Source organism: Aythya ferina, assembly GCF_964211825.1.
Source record: "Aythya ferina genome assembly, chromosome: 16".
In the NCBI taxonomy this organism is placed as follows: domain Eukaryota; kingdom Metazoa; phylum Chordata; class Aves; order Anseriformes; family Anatidae; genus Aythya; species Aythya ferina.
In genome coordinates this window covers 5238208-5250047 of record NC_140315.1, presented here as the reverse complement: position 1 = coordinate 5250047, position 11840 = coordinate 5238208, and the positions used below count along the sequence as shown (strand labels likewise).

Genomic DNA, 11840 nt, shown 5'->3' with positions numbered 1-11840 from the left:
TAAGCATAAGCTAGTAGACCTGGGGAGTGCAGGTCACACCTTCCTGCTGACCTTAGAAAATGGAGTAGGCCTCTTAAGCCTGCTTGTTCTGTGGCATTAGCTCTCTGCCCATGTGTGTTTTGTAGTGCTTTCCCCAAAAAAATGTGGATATTGGCTCCTTCCTGGTCTCACACAGCATTGCAACAGCAGGCTCACTATTTCCTTCTTGTTTTTTCCTCTGGGCAATGCTGCTGTTAGCTGAGGATTTCCTGGTGAAAGCTGACACAGGCATCGGGTGAGTTAGTGAGCTTCTCTGTCACAGCTATCGGGCTCCAGGGGCTGATGAATACTTGTACAACAGATTGGTTCTGCTTTTGGTAGTTTGCTATGAACAAAACTAGCTTATATTGGGAGGACAATAGTAAAGAAGGAGCTGGTGGGATGAACAGAGCTGTCAGAAACCAGGGCCCAATGTGCTTGGGACAGCAGTGACAGGTTGGGGCCTGGTGTTCTGGTGCACCAGAGCAGACAAAAAGAGCTGGAAAGGCCTGCTCTGCGTTATGCCAGACCCTGGGGTCTCAGCAATAAGCAAGTTAACAGCTGGGCGGAGGATGTGCTGCTTGTTCCAGGCTGTTTGAGTCAAAGGGAGTTTTGCTGGGCAGTGCTGTGTGGTGCTGCCCAGTCACAACAGCTCTTGTAGGAACAGAGCTGCCCACGCTGCATTTTCTGGGATGCAAGTCTGAACCAGCAGAGTTCTTCTGTTTGGTTTTGTGAGCAAGAGGGCTGCCTCCTCACCGGGAGAGGTGCTGAGCTGGTGATCTGTTGGCTTGCTTAGAGCAAAGAGGAGTTGGGTGCTTGAGGGGTTGTCCCAGACCAACGTGCTCAGTCAGGAAAAATCTCTGTAATGTTTTGATTGACCTTCAGCTTGCAAACCTTGCCACAGATTTTTCTGACTAGCTTCATTTTGTATGGAGCAAGTGAAGTCAGCTGCATGTACTACCACTTCTTGGCACTGCCAAACGCTGGCTGAATGAGATTAAACGGGACTTGCTACTTCCATGCTTCTCATTCTCCCTTAGCTTTTTTTTCAATCTTCCTCCCTGCCATGGGACTGAACAGCATTCAGCTAATCTGTGATGTGAAAGGACTTCTTCCCTTGTTCAAGTCCCTTGGCTACTGAGTTTTGAAATTGTATCTGTGTCAGCTCAGGTCAGAGAAGCCCCTTACCCTGTAACCGCCCATTACAAGGCTGGCAGAGGTGTCCAAGGGCTGGTGGTCACCCCTGGCATTGACTGACAAAGAGGCATAAGGAACAGAGGGGACCATGCAGTGCAAGTCACTATGAAGATAGTGCAGCCCCACACATATTTCACAACCATTTTCCTCTTCTGCCCTGAAGGTTAAGAATACTTCTGCAAAGAAAGAAATCTTTAGCTAATTGGCCACAGCTGTTCCAGAAGTTGTCATGAGAAGGGATTGCACAACAGGAGTCACTCACCTTCTCAGACTCCCTCCAGGCTTTCATAAAGAAAATGTTAGCATATAAATCTTCAGCACAGGCCCAGCTAGAGAGGTTGTGGGCCCTGCCTGTCTGGGGCCAGCTGGTACCTTTTAGGCTGGAGCATCTGCTGGAGGCTGGAGTCCTGGCTGCAGGCCTTTACCTTGGTTTCCTTGATGGGGCCGTGGTGTGTTGTGCTTTTCCTGTAGCTTCTGACCAGAATTCATCTGGGTATCTGAGCTGTGGAGGGTGTTCAGGGGCTGAGGAACCATAGGTGCTACTGCTGGCTTTGGGTACAGTCTGAGACTGGGAGGTATGGAAATCCCATCCTGTTTGTAAAACTTGGGATAAAATAGCTTTGTGAAAAATGGTCTTTGCAACATCAAGACAAGAGTCTGGATTCCAGGACTGCACTAGGTGAATCAGGACATCTTTTTATCTTCTAGTACCGATGCACAAAACTATCATTAATTGTGTTTTCTACACTAGCATCTTGGGACTTGTAGAAGAAAGTCCATAAAAGAAAAACATCCTTTTATACTTACACCACACTGAACCAAAAGCTGCACAGGCCCATAATAGGCACTTTAACTTATATATATATATAGTTATTGTTTTTTTTTTTCCCCACTTGCACATCGACTGAATTAATGTATTTTATTCCTTAGTCCTCGTTGTGGTTTGTGTCCTAGAAATCCTGTTGTCTTGGTGTGTGGTGGCTTCTAGGTGCTGAATGGGCAAGCAACAGTTTTCAAAAGTTGGGGTGTGGGGACTCCTTTTTTTCTCTCTCTCCCCTTTCATATTTTCTTTCAAACACTTCTCCTACACAAAACCCACAGAGAGAGTTCCGGGCAGTGTCTGCCCATATGAAAACAGACATTTTTCCATATCTTTTTATAGATTTGATAATATTTAACTCAGCATGTATTAAGAATGTATGGAGTACATAAAATTCACTATAAATGTCACCAAGTGGGCCAATGGCTTTTTAATATCACTGCCACAAGACTGCATTTTAACCTATTTCCTGCCTGGATTCATTCCAGTGGCAATTCCAGGAGGGGAATATATTTAGTCTGTATTTACTTAGTCTGTTTAACTTTCTGTTAGTGTCTTTGGCTCATCCCGTGGCCATGCTATTTTGGGATGATTTATACAATATTTACATTAAATTCTGCTAATATTTCCTTGCCTCTTGAAGTCGGATTACACTATTTACATCTAAAAGGCCCAGGCTGGAGGAACAAGCAGCTGTTCCAGGCACCAGAGAGAATTTAGCACAGTGGAGGCTGCCAGAAATGAGACCATGTGTCTGAGCTACTTATGGAGGAATTATTTAGAATTGGAGTAGTCTGTGAAGGAAAGAGTAAGGCACGTTAAGTAAGCAAGCGTAGTAGTAAGAAGCATGGTTGATACAGGGACAATAGCATTTAGGCACTTTCTCATTTCCTGCAAAGGATTTCTGCTGTTCTTCCTATAAATTGTAAATGTCCTGAGCTAAACAGCTGTACTGATGGCCCCTTTCGGGTGGAACTGGGCCTGCAGTTTATGTATTCTGTAACAGCTGTGACATTCAGCTTTTCTTACACAAGAAACTAGAAAGGGTTGATGCAACAGCAGCCCTTTGTCTGAGCATTGCCTGTGACCCAATTGGGCTGGCCACGCTTGGTCTGATGGTCTGACAAACTGAAATACATGCACTTGACCAAAGCTAAGTGGTCTGGCTTAAGTTCATCCTCCTATAATCTAATTTATAGGATCTGTTGTTCTCCTCTTTCCCCCTGAAAATTATTTTAACAAATTAAAATGTATTTAAAGAGGTTAAATGTGTTATCGTTATAAAAGTTCAGACCAGATTTGAACCCACCAAAACCCAAGATTCAGAGTTGCTTGCCACATGCGAGAGTCAGAAGCCATGCTAAATACTTATTTCATCTGTATTTTTCACAGTAAAAAGTCCAAGAACTTTGGGGTTTACTTCTAGAAAACAGCTTTTAGCTAAGCTTAGGTAAATGCTTCTGCTGGGATTTGTCTTTGCCATAGTTCATACATATGCAGATGATGCCTTTTTCTGGTGGAGCTCAGGCCTTCTTATCAGTATCAAATACAGTTACCACATCCAAGCAGACATATGAACCACAGGCGCAACTGTCTGCAGAAAAAAATTGGAAATAATTAATTGTACATCCTTGCATAGTCATTGCCCAGAACATGCTGTACTTCTCAGTTGTGGATTGCAGTAAAACCTGAAGTTCAGTGTCCATCTACCTCTTTCCAAATATTCCTATCACATGTGTCTGCCAAAAGAATATGCTAAGTCTCTATTGATAGCACACACAAAGATCAGTTCTTAGAACAATGGATTCTTTCCCGTTTCTTCATAGGAAGCAATGGATGAACTTTAGGGCACAGGAAGTACCTTAAATGACACTGGACAAAGTAGTACCTTTCAGTCGTGCCTGGTAAGATGAAGAATATCCATATCCTTGACCTTGTTTGCTTTTTTTTTTTTTTTTTTTTTTTTTTTTTTTTAATTCTAGGACTGTTTTGCAGAGACCCCTTGATTGTTACTGTCGCCCATCTTCCCAGACTGGCGTCCACATCTCTAATTTGAAGCAATCACTTTAGCAACAGTTGTGGAAAGTGATCCAAACCTAAAATCCTCAGAGAGCCTGTAGGATGCAAACTCCTTTTTACATCCCACTGCAAGGCTTGGCCTAGAAAAGTACACCACAGTATGCATACAGCAGTGCTGGCAACATTTAAGATTGAGCTGAGCACTTTTTCCAGAAGTTTATTGCTCCCACTTGGTATTGAGAGCAGTCTGGAAGTGGAGCTGGCCTCCTTGCTCCAGCCATGGCAACCAAATCCTGAAAGAACCTCTCTCCTGCCATGGTGGTGCCCTGCATCAGCCCTCATCTTGGTGGAATCGGGATGGCTCATTTCCTTGAGGAGTCATCCAGGCCCTCTGATTCATTTCTGTTTCACGTGCCTTACCTCCACGCTGAAAAGATCTGCTCCTGTCCTGTACGGGACTCCCCCACAATTTGCCCAGAAAAGGAAAATACTTTGGGAAAACCTCAAAGCATGTAGTTTGCTTTTCTTGGGAAGTAGTGATGTTGCCACATCTGCATCCCATTTTCATGGTCTTCTCTGGTGCATTCCCTTTTCCTACTATAATAGTTAGTTATCATGATACTCATCTGAGTTGTTTTGTTTCACTGAAATTAAGACTGAATCAAAAAGCAAGGGGAAAAAAAAAAAAAAGAGTGAGTGGCTGTAGATCATAGGAAATTCCCATTGTGTCCCTACTGGTACAGCAAAGCAGTCAGCTAGAGGGAGTAAAGTATATGGCTTGTTCAGGCTTCTGACCATGGACTCCCTGCTTTTTGTTAACACACTGTCTAAAACCCAGCTTCACAAATAAAGTCTTAGCTGAGGCTGTTGAGAGTATATTATGGTCCCCAAGAAACAAAAGATTTTGCTCTCTAGCCTATAGAATAAAATTAACACTTCTGTGCTAATCCCAAAAGTTCAGACCCAAAGGTAATGAAGTTGATCACCTATAAACATCGGAGCACACGTATCAAACATAACGTAGTGCCTGGGTGAATGGTACCAAAGAAGAACTGCATGACAGGCTGTTAGGCTTGGAGGGTTCTGGGGCTAATTTCCAATGCTTAATGGACCTTTTTTCTTAAGGAACCGTAAATCTGTACATACGCACGTCCTTAATGCTTGCAGCCTATAAAGGCTGAGATTAACATAACCATAAATCTACTGTGTTGGAAGTACATCTTGTTGAGAGATGCCAGAAGTAATATTCAAGTTACACCTTAAACATCTTAACCACCAGCTTTTATACTTTCATTGAATTCTTTCTATCTTGGTTTAAAATAGAACATAGTTCTCTTCGAATGTACAAACATAGCTTTGAGTCCCATTGCCTCCATTCCCTGGGGCTGTCTGACTTCCTCTGAAGGTGCTCAGTGAGGGATTATACCATCTGGAAAGATACCAGCTCCCTCACCCAAGTTCCTCTTCCACTGCTCCTTTTTCTTTTGCCTTCTAGTCAGTCCTTTCTTCTTGGAATCAGGAACATAACGCCTTCAAAAGTCCGTAGTCCATGGCATTAAGAGGACTAATTCAGAAAAGGATAATACAGTATCTCTTGAGTTATGAAAATCATGAATTGTATGTCAGATGGGGAAAAAAGATGGACAAGGGAATGGCTCTGCACTGGAGATCTATGTAAGAATTTTGTGCTGAATAAATAATGAACCCAACCTCACAGATCTAGATAAACATTTCAGGTTCCTTGAAATAGTGGGAGAACTTACTGAATTTCCCAAAAGGACAAAATTTTTTCCTCCCAAGTCTTTAATTACCATGATATAGGAGCATATTCTATTAAATATGCAGCATTTATACGTATCATATAGCTTGAGAATCTGGGACAGTGGTGCTTAGATGTGGGATTTAGCCTTTTACCAAGCTGCAAGTCAGCTCTTGAATTCACCTTCAAATCAAAGTGTAGCTGCTGAGCAAAACCAAAAAAGTCAACTTTGGATTTATAACCAAAAAAAAAAAAAAAAAGTAGAACAAAACACATTCAGCAGCACTGGATTTAACTACAAACGTGCATCAGAATTAGAAAAGAAAATCATTTTCTCTCCTAATATAGGGAAGCTTACCTTCAGGATTGTCCTGGGAAAGAACAAGGCAAGCAGCTGGATGAGATCAAAGTGCACATAGCCAGCCTTTTTCTCCATCCCAACAATACTTGGCAGAACGAATGGTTCTTCTGCACTGATGGCACAATACAACTTAGTGGTGCGGGGAAAGGATCCAACCTGGGAAAATATTTGACAGCTGCTATTATCTAGAAAGGGAGGGGGGTGGGGGGGAGAAACCAAATTAGCTGGAAGACACAAAATGTTGGAATATAATCATTCTCAGAGGAATTTGCAGGTCTTTTAAGTACAGGGGATGGTTCCAATAGACATTCTTAATGGTTTAAAACTTGGGAGGAAAAAGTGCTGCCCTGAAAGCCAGTGAAGCTTTCTGGTGGATAAATATTTTCTCTTTTTACTCCATTTAGTTCTCATTTTCAGTCAATGAATTGTCTGCAGTTCATGAACACTTTTTTTTTTTTTTTTGTAAGACTTGATAATCCATGCAAACCTTGATCTTAAAGGGTATTTCATTGTACTTTAAATATATCTTGTTTGCAAAGTTGCTCACTTCAATACTAAGGAAAAGCTTTAGCAGTAGTAAGAAAAACATACCTGTGTATAAACAACAGCTGTTGGCCGGTAGGATTTTGTTGGCCATGGAATGGATAACATGACCCAGAGAAAGAGAGGAAAAAGAAAAGAAAAAAAAAAAGGAAAATGGGCAAAACCAAAGTGAGGATTGAAGTAGAAATTATGTTTCAGAATGGAATCAGGAACTCACAAAATAGCAAAGTATTTCTGACCTGGATACCAGAGCGTTGTACAAAGCAAAGCCCAGCTTTAAAGCGCATGGCAAACTCCGGTAAAACTTCTCTGACCCTTCCAATTCATTGTCATGAAATATCCCAAACCACAGGAGAAAAAAAGAAAAGAAAAGAAATCAGCAAATGAATCAATTTTATTTTCTAGGAAAAAGGGTGTGAGACTGTTAAGAGGAATTTTTAACCCAGACGATCAAATAAATCAGGCTGGGGATGACATAATGGAACATCTTAAGAACTGCAGGTGTGAGGCTGTACCAGCATGTCAACCAAGGCTTCATAAAAGCTTTTGCTGACTCAATCAGTGATAATCATATTCCAGAACCCTAGGACTGATTTATAGGTATTAAATGGATGCAAGTTAAATCATCTGAATTGCACCTGCTCTGTAACCCCTCTTAAATTACAAGGATGAGTTTACACTTACACATCAAGCAGGACACTAAACAGTTGCCAGATTACTTTCTCAAAAGTTTAATGGTCTTTAAAAGGCCATAAACACAGTGCAGGGTGTGAACATGAGCATCAGTTCCTGCAGATGGCATTGCTGATAACACTGGCTAAGTGTGATCCCAGCAGGCAGACACGTGTTCACAACTGGCGCGTGTTCTCTGTGAGTGCAGCAATGCTGTCTCAGGACAACCAATTTACACTGTCCTTTTAGTCCACACGTAATTCAAGTCCAGTTTAAAGCAAGTTAAAACAATTGGAAACTATTAGATGTTATTGTATTTTTAAGTTGGTGGTGGTGGTGTTTGTTTTTCTCTCACTGAGCACAAAGATATTTTAACGGGTGGGTTTGGCTTTAGGCTTTTCTTGCCTGTTCAGAAGTGTTCCCAGGTGGTCATTTAACAGGAAATAATCACACTTGCATTAATTCCTGCACTGCTCATGTCTGTGTGAATCTTTATGCCATCGTTTTGATTCTGATAACATTTATCTTGCACTGAAATCTGAAAATGTTTCTCAACCATACACTCAAAGTATTTGATCTTTCTGTTCTTGAATATTCTGAATTATTCTGTGTTCACTTTGGAGCAGTCTCTGGCTTGCTAAATTAGAGTGCTGCTTGTTTTGAATCTAGAGAGTAAGGTTGGTCTAGAACTTAGAATTTCAACAAAATTTTCAGATACCCATGCTTCTAGATCTCTCTGTTTAAGATATTGTACTGGTTACGCTGCTTTGTATCTCATTTCAACTCCTTTAGTCTTCTCTCCATTTTCTTGTCAGTAGAATAAGAATAATATAATATGTTTTAATCATTAGCAATGTCCATTCACCTGGATGCAATTGTTTCAGAAGACAGCAGGGTGTTGTCTCTGGAAGTCTGCTGGCAATCAGATTCCCCTTTGCTGAAGGAACTGATAGTGACGTACATCCCAAACCAGGAGACCTCTGAGGTCCCATGTGAATTCTCACCTCTAAAATATGCATCTAGGTTTGATTTTTACATCCTCTCATTTTGATTTCTCACTTTTAAACAAGGTGTTGTTTCCTTCTCCTCCTTGTCTGCTTCAGGAAACAGTGCTGGGCTCTATCATTCTTCTCTGCACAAAATGAATAGAATTGTTTAGCATTCTTTTTTGCCAGATTACTCGGACATTTAAATGGATACCAAGAATATGCAGAGTTAATAATAATATGAAGAAAAGAATAAATGAGTAAAATGAAATGAAATGAAGTCCTGAGCTGGACAAACTGCTGAAGTTGTGGCCAGTGACAATATTTTGGTTTTCAGATAGTTTTATGTAGGAAAATTAATGCATTATTTTCACATCTGACAATGTTTTCTTTGTAGAAGCAGTTCAGGACAGACGAGGATTTCCAGTCTATAACAATAAGAATTCAGTGAGTTCAGACATCCATTCAACGTGGAAAGCTGGAATGCATGTGAACAGTGCTCTTACCTAATTTATTTCATGCTCCAGCATACATCTTTCAATTCTGAGTACCTTTGCAATGCCCAGGTTGGTTTTGCAGAGGGAATTTGGTGTTCCTGCAATATCAACTCACAGTCCTTGAACAAAGATCCTGATCATTCCGTGGATAATCTTTTCTGTTAGCAGGGAAGGAACAAGGTGCATGCATTTACAAACAGGAAATTATTCACCATGATTTTCTATTGCTGTTTCCATTCCTCAGTGCTTGCTGTGGTGGTAATGAATTGCAAAAATCATTTCAAGTTACCTTAACCTTTTTATTGACACCTTGAGTGAAGGGGCTATGGGCTGTTGCTGCAATCTGGGTAACATCCTACTTCCTTTAAACTTTCTCTAGGAGCTGATGTTCCCGCTTCTGCACAGCATTCAATTCTCACCTATCCTGTGTCATACAGAAATACAAACACAGGCATATAAACTTTGCCTCAACATCTTTCTGTTGCACATCAGTGCTGAGCCCCTCTCACTGTTCACTGAAACGGATGGGCTTTTGAAGCTAAATGCAAGTCATCTTCTGGAGCTGTTCTGGAGTGCACAACTATTGGGGCAGAGCTGAGGATATTGGGGCAAGAGGCATGGGAAGGTTTTATGCAGCATGTGAAATATGTGGAGGATAAAGACATCTTACATTTTTTGGCCTGTTTTTGTACCATACAACCCTAGGAATACTTGCAGCTTGCATACTGCAGGGCTGCATGGATTTAATGCTCCCAACAGACCCGTGTGGGTTCAGACAGCTGCATATCTGTCTGTACTTGCTGACCTGCTGCCTCCGGTTTTTCTCATTCCCAGGCAGCTCCAATTGGTCTGACTTGGTAAGAAAGTGGCAAAGTGTCTGAGCACATTCCTCGATACCTGCCAGCCTTTGGTGCTCTTTGTCTTCTTTCGTTTTCCATCCTCTGATTTCATCTTGCTCCCTTGTTCTCAGAGCCAGTTTAGAACAGGTCATCCAAGCTTCAGAGGCAAGCTGCATAGAGAAGCCCTGTTCCAGCCCCTCTGCTCAGGAAGCTGACAGATCCACCCAGCTGGCAGAGCCTGGCGGGTGCTGCTTCTCGTGGGCTGCCTTGGATGCACCCATTCACTACCTGAGCGTGCTGCTGCTCTCACCCCCAGCCCCGCATCCCTTCACCCTGGCTCCCAGCAGCAGGTCCCTGACCTCCTTTGCTCCCTGCCAGGCTCAGAGAGCACCACTAGAGGAGTGCTGCAGAGAGAGACTTGGGGTTTTGATGCTTGGCTGTCATATGTAAGAGCAGCACTGTGCCATTTTCTGTAGATCTTGAAATGCTGTACTAAAGAAGTCAGCCTCAATACCCCCATTTTACAGAGAAATTAATGACTTGGAAAAAAAAATAAATTCAATAGTCTTCAAGGACTTTACTGTTGGAAGTACAGCTCCAACAGCTCCCCACCTGATGCCCCATCCCCTAGGCTGCCCTCCTTTTCTTCGCTGTCAGCCTCAAAGAGGGAGAAAATTCCAGTCCGAATCCCTGAAACAAGATAAAATGCAGTGGAGTTTAGAGATGTATGTAGGATTTAGAAACACAGTTCTCCTCAGTACCCAAAGGAAGTGTGTCTGTAAACCATGTGTGTGCTGCTGGAAATCTTGGTGTGTATGTTTAACTTCTGTTTAAATAAGATACATATTTTAATAGAAGTTAATGATAGCATAACAGAACATTCTGTTAATGTTTTTATTCTCTTTATTAGTATCTTAATGTAATTTTAATGTAGTTTAAGGCAGTTATTAAGATCTAAATAGGAACATCTGGGAAGAAAATAATTTTCCATGTACATTAAAGTTTGTTGGGCAATGGTAGTGTCTGGGAGGGATGGAGTGGAAAATCGTACACATCTTGCTACAATACGCGTGCTCTTCTTAGATGAGGGGGGCTCTCAATGCAGCTATTGGAGAGCAGAAGGATTTGTGCCTGCAGGCCATGGTTGTGTGCAAAGCCACATCTCCAGCAGGATGTCTTGTTCCCACTTCTACACATCATCTTTTCTGCTAGCAATGGCTTGTTGGATTTTAACTCACCCAAGGCATGGTCCAGCCGGGGTTGGCACCACTTCTTTTCACCATCATTTTCCTTCCTCTCACCATCCTCTGCATGGGTGATTGTAAAACTAACATAACAGAGCAGACAGACAGGTTTTCCTTTCCCTTTAGTTACAAGAATGGCATTCCTTCTTTGCAGAGGGCTGGTCAGGGATCCACATGGTGCTGGAGTTTTACCTGCAGCTGGGAGCTGCTGCTCCTTCTCTGGTGGGATCACAGGGCTAGTGGTTTGTGTCAAACTCTTGTATTTGTTCTGTCTTATATTCATAGTTACATTTTACTAGTTGAAAGCAAAGTTAAGGCGATGGGTGCTAAAGATTAGGGATGCATTTTATCTGAATTGGGTGTCTTACAAACACTGTGTTTGAGACAACTCTGTGACATAGGGTCTGCAACTTGAGTGTTATAGAAATGATAAGAAAACTCACATTTGATTTAGAAATTGCTCAAATGAGAAACTTTTTTTTTTTTTTTTTTTTTTAGTCTACAATGTTGTGTTTTCATTATTTTATCAAGTCAAATACTTTTATTTTACCTGACTATATTTTATAACATTTTTATATACTGTCAAACCAGCTCTAATGAATAAATTCAGATTGCAAATCTGGAAGTATTTTCCCCAAAGATGTAAGGCAAAGACTAAAGCCAAGGAGATACTGGCTCCAGGTGTGGTGTTAAAATACTAGTCATGGCCATTCGCATTCACGAACATGACTTTCTACCTCATCTGACTGTCACATTCCTTCTCATAAGACCAGGTATCCCACCAGCATTCTCTCTGAATCTCATTTCAGAAGCAGTTTTGTTACGTTAGCCACTTCTCATGTCTGTCTGAAATACTGCCAGTGAAGCAAAAAAGCATTTCCTATG

At 41.7% G+C, this 11840-nt stretch overlaps 1 long non-coding RNA gene across 2 annotated transcripts in view; it reads left to right on the top strand.

Annotated features, from left to right (window-relative positions):
* The first annotated feature begins 22 nt into the window (after positions 1 to 22).
* The window catches only part of LOC311445956, a 32253-nt gene continuing 20435 nt past the window's right edge, over positions 23 to 11840 (top strand). Inside the window, exons 1-2 of one of the 2 annotated variants that reach the window (XR_014698686.1) lie at positions 23 to 274; positions 3862 to 3939. This is a non-coding gene — a long non-coding RNA (uncharacterized lncRNA). The remainder of the gene's footprint in view (positions 275 to 3861; positions 3940 to 11840) is intronic. The other variant, XR_014698687.1, reaches the window with a different exon arrangement.